At 39.3% G+C, this 7704-nt stretch overlaps 1 long non-coding RNA gene across 1 annotated transcript; it reads right to left on the bottom strand.

Annotated features, from left to right (window-relative positions):
• Positions 1-530: 530 nt before the first annotated feature.
• LOC109200187 (uncharacterized) lies at positions 531-5779 on the bottom strand. Its single transcript, XR_002060378.2, has 3 exons — positions 5743-5779; positions 957-1803; positions 531-631 (listed from the first exon to the last, which is right to left on the bottom strand). It is a non-coding gene; the product is annotated as an uncharacterized LOC109200187 (long non-coding RNA).
• Positions 5780-7704: the final 1925 nt, after the last annotated feature.

Below are 7704 nucleotides of genomic sequence, written 5' to 3'. Positions count from 1 at the left end.
GCCTGATCTCAAGCTTTTTGAGTCTGACACTGAAACCAGAGGATCTTTCTGTCTCTTCAGATTCACTGTGATCCAGTGATGGGAGTGATTTCAGCCCTGAGTGATCACGCTGATGTTTGCACAGAGCAGACAATGAGGTGAATGTTTGGGCACATTGGTAACAGTGAAATAGTTTATTAGTAACGTGGGATCGTTTGTGTTTGGAGTATGAACTGAGATTCCTGAAGCTCTTGTCACACTGGTCACAGCTGTAGTTTCCTTCCATGTGTGTACGTTCATGATTGTTACGATTAGCTGATTGTGAGAAGCTTTTGTCACAGTGTCTGCACTTGTATGGTTTCTCTCCTGTGTGGACTCGTTTGTGTGTTTTAAGTTGACCTGCAGAGGTGAAGGATGACCCACACTGATCACAGAGGTGCTTTTTAACCCCACTGTGAATCAGTTCATGGCGTTTTAACTCACTTGATGTGGTGAAGCTTCTCCCACATTCTTTGCAATATTTCAGTTTGCCTCCAGTGTGTCTACATTGATGCCAACTGAAACCTTTTCCACAGAGGTCACAATGAAACTCTTTCCCACCACCACAGTGATGACAGGGTTGAGAACTGGATCCATCTGTGTCGTTCTGCTTCTAAACAAAGACACAAAGACAGTGTAAGTCAGTCCTTCAACATTTTTATCCTGAACGTCGTCTGAAATAAAGAGCATCTCTGCAGACGTCCAATTACATTTTACTGTTTCAGTTAAAACATTAAGTTTACTGGGCTGCAATAACTACTATACTACCACCATAATACTACAGTAATACTAAAACCATAACTGACATGAAAATCTGAATAATCACTCAGAGCTGCTTTTCCATGCAGTAGAATTGCTAACATGCTAACACAGTTTAATGAGCAGAGTTGTTCCAAACAGTCAGGCTAAAATGACAAGATAACAATATAAATACATACCTCACAGTAACTGCACTTGTAGAGTCTCTTTCTGGTGTGGATCTGTTGGTGTCGTCTCAGGTGATGTGGAGATTTAAAAGTCTTCTCACACAGGTCACATTTATAAGGTCGTCCCTCAGTGTGGGTAAACGTGTTGTTGTAACTGTGCATCTGTTGTAAACTCTTTGCCACACTGTTCACAGCTGTACACATCATGTCTGGTGTGAATGCGTAGGTGTATATTTTGGCTATCTTGCCGGCTGAAAGTTTTTCCACAGATGTCACAGGTGTATGCCTTAATTCCAGAGTGGGTAACTAGATGACTCTGTAAGCTGCTACTTTGAGTAAAAGCTCTGCCACACTGATCACAGCTGTACGCTTTAACTCCACTGTGGATGAGTTGGTGTTTTTTTAGGTAACCCTTCAAGGAAAAAGACTTTCCACACAAGTCACAGCTGAACGGTCTCTCTCCAGTGTGGATGACCTGATGACGTTTTAGTTCAGCCTTCCCAGTAAACTCCTTCCCACACTCGTCACAGGTGTATGCCTTAATTCCAGACTGGGTAACTAGATGCCTCTGTAATTGGCCACGTTGAGTAAAAGCTCTGCCACACTGATCACAGCTGTACGCTTTAACTCCACTGTGGATGAGTTGGTGTTGTTTTAGGTAACCCTTCCAGGAAAAAGACTTTCCACACAAGTCACAGCTGAACGGTCTCTCTCCAGTGTGGATGACCTGATGCTGTTTTAGTGAATTCTTCCTAGTAAAACCCTTCCCACACTCGTCACAGGTGTATGTTTTCTCTGCCTTTCTTCTGTGAGGTTTGTCGGCCTCCTGAGAGCGCTGACTTCTCGCTCCATGTTGGTCCTGCAGTGACAGAGATACAAACAGAGGCAGTGAGTGAAATGCAGTCGTGGAACAAACTGAACCTTCAAACTCCCTCCATTAACACTAGTTTTAAACCTGAAGGTGGAGTGTGGCACCAAACACCTTAAAGGTCTCTTATCCCCACCTGCTGGTAGTTCTAACACATTACATCCAACCTGGTGCTAAAAATAATTCATGACTGTTTAAACACTAAAATCATGCCCATCCCTCCTGATTGTACACACACACACACACACACACACTTATATTTTTTTGTAATTTAAATTATTATTTTTATAATTTATATTATATTGTTGTTTCCTATTACATATTTCTATAATTTTTATATACAGTTAAGCCCATAATTATTCATACCCCTGCCGAATTTTGACTTAAAGTTACTTTTGTTCAGCAAGCAAGTTCGTTTTTGAGCAGAAATGACACAGGTGTCTCCCCAAAGATAATAAGACGATGTACAAGAGGCATCATTGTGGAAAAAAATATTTCTCAGGTTTTATTTATATTTTAGCAAAAAGTATCATGTCCAGAATTATTCATATCCTTCTCAATAATCAATAGAAAAAAGCCTTTATTGGCTATTACAGCAATCAAACGCTTCCTATAATTGCAGACCAGCTTTTTGCATGTCTCCACAGGCATTTTTGCCCATTCATCTTTAACAATGAGCTCCAAATCTTTCAGGTTGGAGGGTCTTCTTGCCATCACCCTGATCTTTAGCTCCCTCCACAGATTCTCAATTGGATTCAAGTCAGGACTCTGGCTAGGCCACTGCAAAACGTTAATGTTGTTGTCTGCTAACCATTTCTTCACCACGTTTGCTGTATGTTTTGGGTCATTGTCGTGCTAAAATGTCCACTGGTTCCCAAGGCCAAGTTTTTCTGCCGACTGCCTGATGTTGTTGTTGAGAATCTTCATGTATTGCTCTTTTTTCATGGTGCTGTTGAGGCACAATGGTCACAATGATGTTGCCAAATGAAGGCAACATCATTGTGACCAAATAATTCAATTTTTGTTTCATCTGACCATAACACTGAAGACCAGAAACCTTCTTCTTTGTCCAGATGAGCATTTGCAAAGGCCAAATGAGCTTTGGCATGCCTTAGAAGTGCCTGGAGAAGTGGCGTTTTCCTTGGTCTGCATCCGTGGAACCCAACAGTGTCCGTTGGACTGTCTGCCTTGAGACATTGCCACCAGCAGAGCCCAGATTCACCAGAATGGCCTTGGTGGTGATCCTTGGATTCTTTTTCACCTCTCTCACTATTCTCCTGGCCAGCACAGGTTTCACTTTTGGCTTCCGACAACGTCCTCTGAGATTTTCCACAGTGCGGAACATCTTGTATTTTTTAATAATACTTTGTACTGTAGCCACTGGAACTTGAAAACATTTGGATATGGCCTTGTAGCCCATTCCTCACTTGTGAGCAGCCACAATGCACAGCTGCAGGTCCTCACTGAGTTCCTTTGTCTTAGCCATGAATGTCCACAGACCACCTGCAGAGAGCTGCTGTTTTTCAACTCTTGAGTTGATCAAAACAGCTATTTCCAATTAATCAGGGTAATTAGGATGCTTTAGAACAGCTTTGACTATTTGGAATGGTATGGAACTTTGGATTTTCCCAGAGACTGTGACAGTTTGTAAAGGGTATGAATAATTCTGGACATGATACTTTTTGCTCAAATGTAAATAAAAGCTGAGAAATATTTTTTTCCACAATGATGCGTCTTGTACATCATCTTATTATCTTTTGTGAGACGCCTGTGTCATTTCCAGTCAAAAAATAACTTGCTAGTTGAATAAAAGTAACTTTAAGTCAAAATTGGCCATGGGTATGAATAATTATGGGCTTAACTGTATATATATATAAATAATCATTTACTGATAATAAATCGTATGTTTGTTTATTTGTTTATTCAAAAGGAACCCCATTAGCTTCCACAACAGATGTTGCTCGTCTTCCGTCAAATACAATCACATAAAATATATTACAATAAAGTGGATTCAAGATATCCACATAATTTTACATCCACAGTGAGGTTTCACAATTGTTAAAATATAAGCAATCAATAATAATAATATAATAATAATATCAATAACATTGAGGCACATTACACAAATTTCAAAAACAAATCCTCTCTTACAATATTTACAACAACTAAAAGCTCTGTAAATCAGCTTTTAAGTGTTCATTGAAGTTTTGAATAGTTGCTAATTCTCTAATTTTATAAGGCAATTTATTCCACTTAAAAGTTGCTCTAAATGTAACAGTTTTACAAAAAGTTACTTTTAACTCGAGAATTTACTAAATTGCAGTTTGTTGAAAACTGTGTAATATGATTATGTATTTCATCTGGATACTGCAGCTGAGCAGAATAAATGTGGTGTGTTTAACAGAATTGCGTTCTTTATAACTACAAGTAAGCCATAGAATATTTTAGCCTGTACAGGAAGCCAAGAAAGTTGATTATGCATTTTATCGATATTAGTATAGTATGAACATCTTAACACTAATCTGGACGCCTTATTCTGGACTAACTGAAGTCTGTTAAGATCTGTCTTATTAGCTGCTGACCAAATGATTGAACAAAACTCCAGATGAGACATTACTAGTGCATTAATGACATCTTTCATAATTGAAGAAGTGATACAGAAAGAGCATTTCATAGCCATAGCTATGCCTTGTCCCATTTTCTTAAAAACAGTCGATGTGCTGACACCATGAAAGGTGGTGATTTATGGTAACGCCGAGTAGTTTAATCTGGGTGACGTGTTCTAACACTGGCTATGGAAAGACTCAGTTGTGGGCTGTTGACTAATCTGCTTCTAATTAACATAGATTTGGATTTAGATACATTTAAAATCATGTTATTTTTACTTATCCAGTCAAACACATTCAGCAAATTTTGTTGTGACACGCTGATCAATTCAGAGTTGTCACTGGCTGAATAAAACATGGTGGAATCATTGGCATACCCAAGATTAAGCCAAGACATATTGCAGATCGTTTGTGAAAACTGAATAGAGAAGTGAGGCAGCTGCCTTGGGGTAAACCACAGTTCATGTCGCAGCCCTCGGAGAAATAACCAGTATAATAAACCCTTTGTTATCTTCTGTCCAAATAATTTTTCATCCAGCACAGAGCAGCTGGTGAAAATCAATAACATTTTAGTTTATCAATCAAAAGATCAAAATTTATCAAATCAAATGCAGCACTAAAGTCCAAGAATACCACTTTCCCATCATCTAGACGTTTATACCACATGTTATCTGTCATATGAATTAGAGCTGAGCTGGTAAAATGACCAGCTTGGTCCAGTGAAGAAAAATGTCTGATTGTAACCTGAGGGGTTTTTTTACATTAAGAAAAAGGCACCAAACATCAAATCAATTTAAGCCTAAACAGTAACACATGAAAGTAGAGCAGGGCGATATGACCAAAAATATTTATCACGATATACATTTGAAAGTTTGTGATAACGATATAACTGATGATATGATTGAGGCGAGACAAAATAATTTACAACTCCACAACTTCATTAGTGCAAAAAACCCATCAATGTATTTTCACTTAAACAAGCAGCTGTTTTTATGTGCATTAAAGTTATATAAAAATTTAACAGTGCAAATGCAAATTGCTTGCTGATAGTTTAACCAAAAGGCATTTCCAGTGGAAATTGGCCAACATTTGCTCCGTTGAATTTGCATTTTTTATATAACTTTAATACACATAAAAAAACAGCTTCTTTAGGTGAAAATACATTGGGTTTTTCTTTTTTTTTTAATTTGCACTAATAAAGTTGTGGAGTTGTAAAGTATTTTGTCTAGTGTCAATTATATCGTCAGCTATATCGTTATCGCACATTTTCAAATGTATATCGTGATAAATATTTTTGGTCATATCGCCCTGCTCTGTCTGTCACCTTCTGTGTTGAGCTCATTGTTTTCTCTGTAGTGGCTGAGCTGAGTCCAAGTAGCTGAAAATGTTCCTCTGCTGCTCCGTCAGACTCTTCTCCTCCTGCTGATCAGCTGGGACACAAAACAGATCTTTGTTAGGCTCCACACTGCACTGAAGAGTCAAAGTGTCTCATATGTTCATCTGACAACAAAAAACAACAAATTTTTGTCTCCCGAGGTGGGCAAACAGACACTAAAGGTTTGAGCACCGATACCAAATTTAGCAGTATGGCAGACCAGTAGCAGGAGAGACTGAGGCCTGTCATTAGAATCAACTGCCCAGTGGGCCGACACAACGATTTGTACCGATAAGACAACAACAGCTGTGTTTTATCCTGGAATACATTTCTTTTACATTTTCTTGAAATGTTTTTCATTGTAGCACTTTTACCTCCAACTAGGGGTGCAACGATACACAAAATTCACAGTTCAGTTCGGTTCGATACTTTGGTGTCACGGTTCAATATTTTTTTTAGAGACAAAAATGTTCATGCCTTTTTAATTTGTCATTTATTAAAATTATAAATATATATTTTAACTTAAAAGTACAGTTTTTAAATTTAATGTTGCTGAAACAACAAAAAAATAAATAAATCTGTAGATAACAGCAATGTTATGTTTGTCCATACTGCCTGCTGTTGCTGCTGTTACGGAGAGTTCCAGCAGGTGTCGCTGTGGTTCTCTCTGGGTTATGTGTACTTCCTGTTATGAATGTACGAACGTTCATGTTGGCTGCTAATAAATGCCTGGCATACAGTTACAGCGGACTGATTATTGCAAGCAAACCTACACGGTGTCAGAAGTGGGATGTATTAGAAAGCTTGCACAGTCCAAGAAGAAAAGGGGAGCCGGTAAGGATGACGTAAAAAAGCAATCTCCGCACAACATGGCGGACGGATTCCGGTGCCCAGATCCTCTCATCTTTGACGGCAACCTCGCTGAAAACTGGCGTAAGTTCGAGCGCGAATATGATATCTTTATCGCCGCTGCCCACAGTGACAAAAATGCTAAGACTAAGGCCTATATACTCCTCACTCTGGCGGGACCAGAGGCCATTGAAAGAGAGCGATCATTCACGTATGCCCCCGCAGTCATATAAGCTGAAGGCGTGGTAGAAGTCGCTGCGGAATCGAGGGAAGACCCTGCATGTCTAAAGAGAAAGTTCAGGGAGATCTGCAACCCAGAGACCAATGTCATAATGGAGAAGCATAACTTTAACAAAAGACAACAGAAACCATTGAAGCATATGTGAGCACGTTAAAGAACATGGCCAGAACTTGCAGCTTTGGTGCACTACAAGACGAATTAATCAGAGACAGATTAGTATGTGGTATAACCAGTGACAGCGTCAGACGTTCCCTGCTTAAAGAGACGGAACTCACTCTTGCCAAGGCGGTGCATATATGCCAAATAAGCGAGCTCACAGATCAACATAGCAAAGCCCTCTCTACACCAAAGCACATTACATCTGCTTGTGTGGACACTGTACAGATTAAACATGGCAAGTTCAAAAGGAAAACAAATAAGCCTCTAACGAACATTCAAAATTGCAGAAACTGTGGCGGTTCGTATCCAGCCACACGGGAGCAATGTCCTGCTTTCGGACAAGAGTGTCACGTCTGCAAAAAATACAATCATTACAAAAAACAATGCAGATCAGCAAAATCACGTCAAAGAGGCAAACAAGTGAACCAAATTTCAGAGGATACTGACCCAGACAGTGATGAGATTTTGCATTGAGCACCTAACAACGAAGGGCGAGAACAATCACAATAAAGAAGGATACTGCCCAGTCAAAGTTTTTGAAAAGGCCCTCAAACTAAAAGTAGACACTGGGGAAAAGTGCAATGTAATCTCACTAGACACTTACAGAAACATCTGCAACAACGAAACCCTGCCCCAGTCACGAAAACAGGTAAATCTCGTTG

The sequence above is a fragment of the Oreochromis niloticus genome, unplaced genomic scaffold, assembly GCF_001858045.2.
Source record: "Oreochromis niloticus isolate F11D_XX unplaced genomic scaffold, O_niloticus_UMD_NMBU tig00001931_pilon, whole genome shotgun sequence".
In the NCBI taxonomy this organism is placed as follows: domain Eukaryota; kingdom Metazoa; phylum Chordata; class Actinopteri; order Cichliformes; family Cichlidae; genus Oreochromis; species Oreochromis niloticus.
Note: the sequence above shows the minus strand (reverse complement) of the source record. Positions and strands in the feature narration are given on the sequence as shown.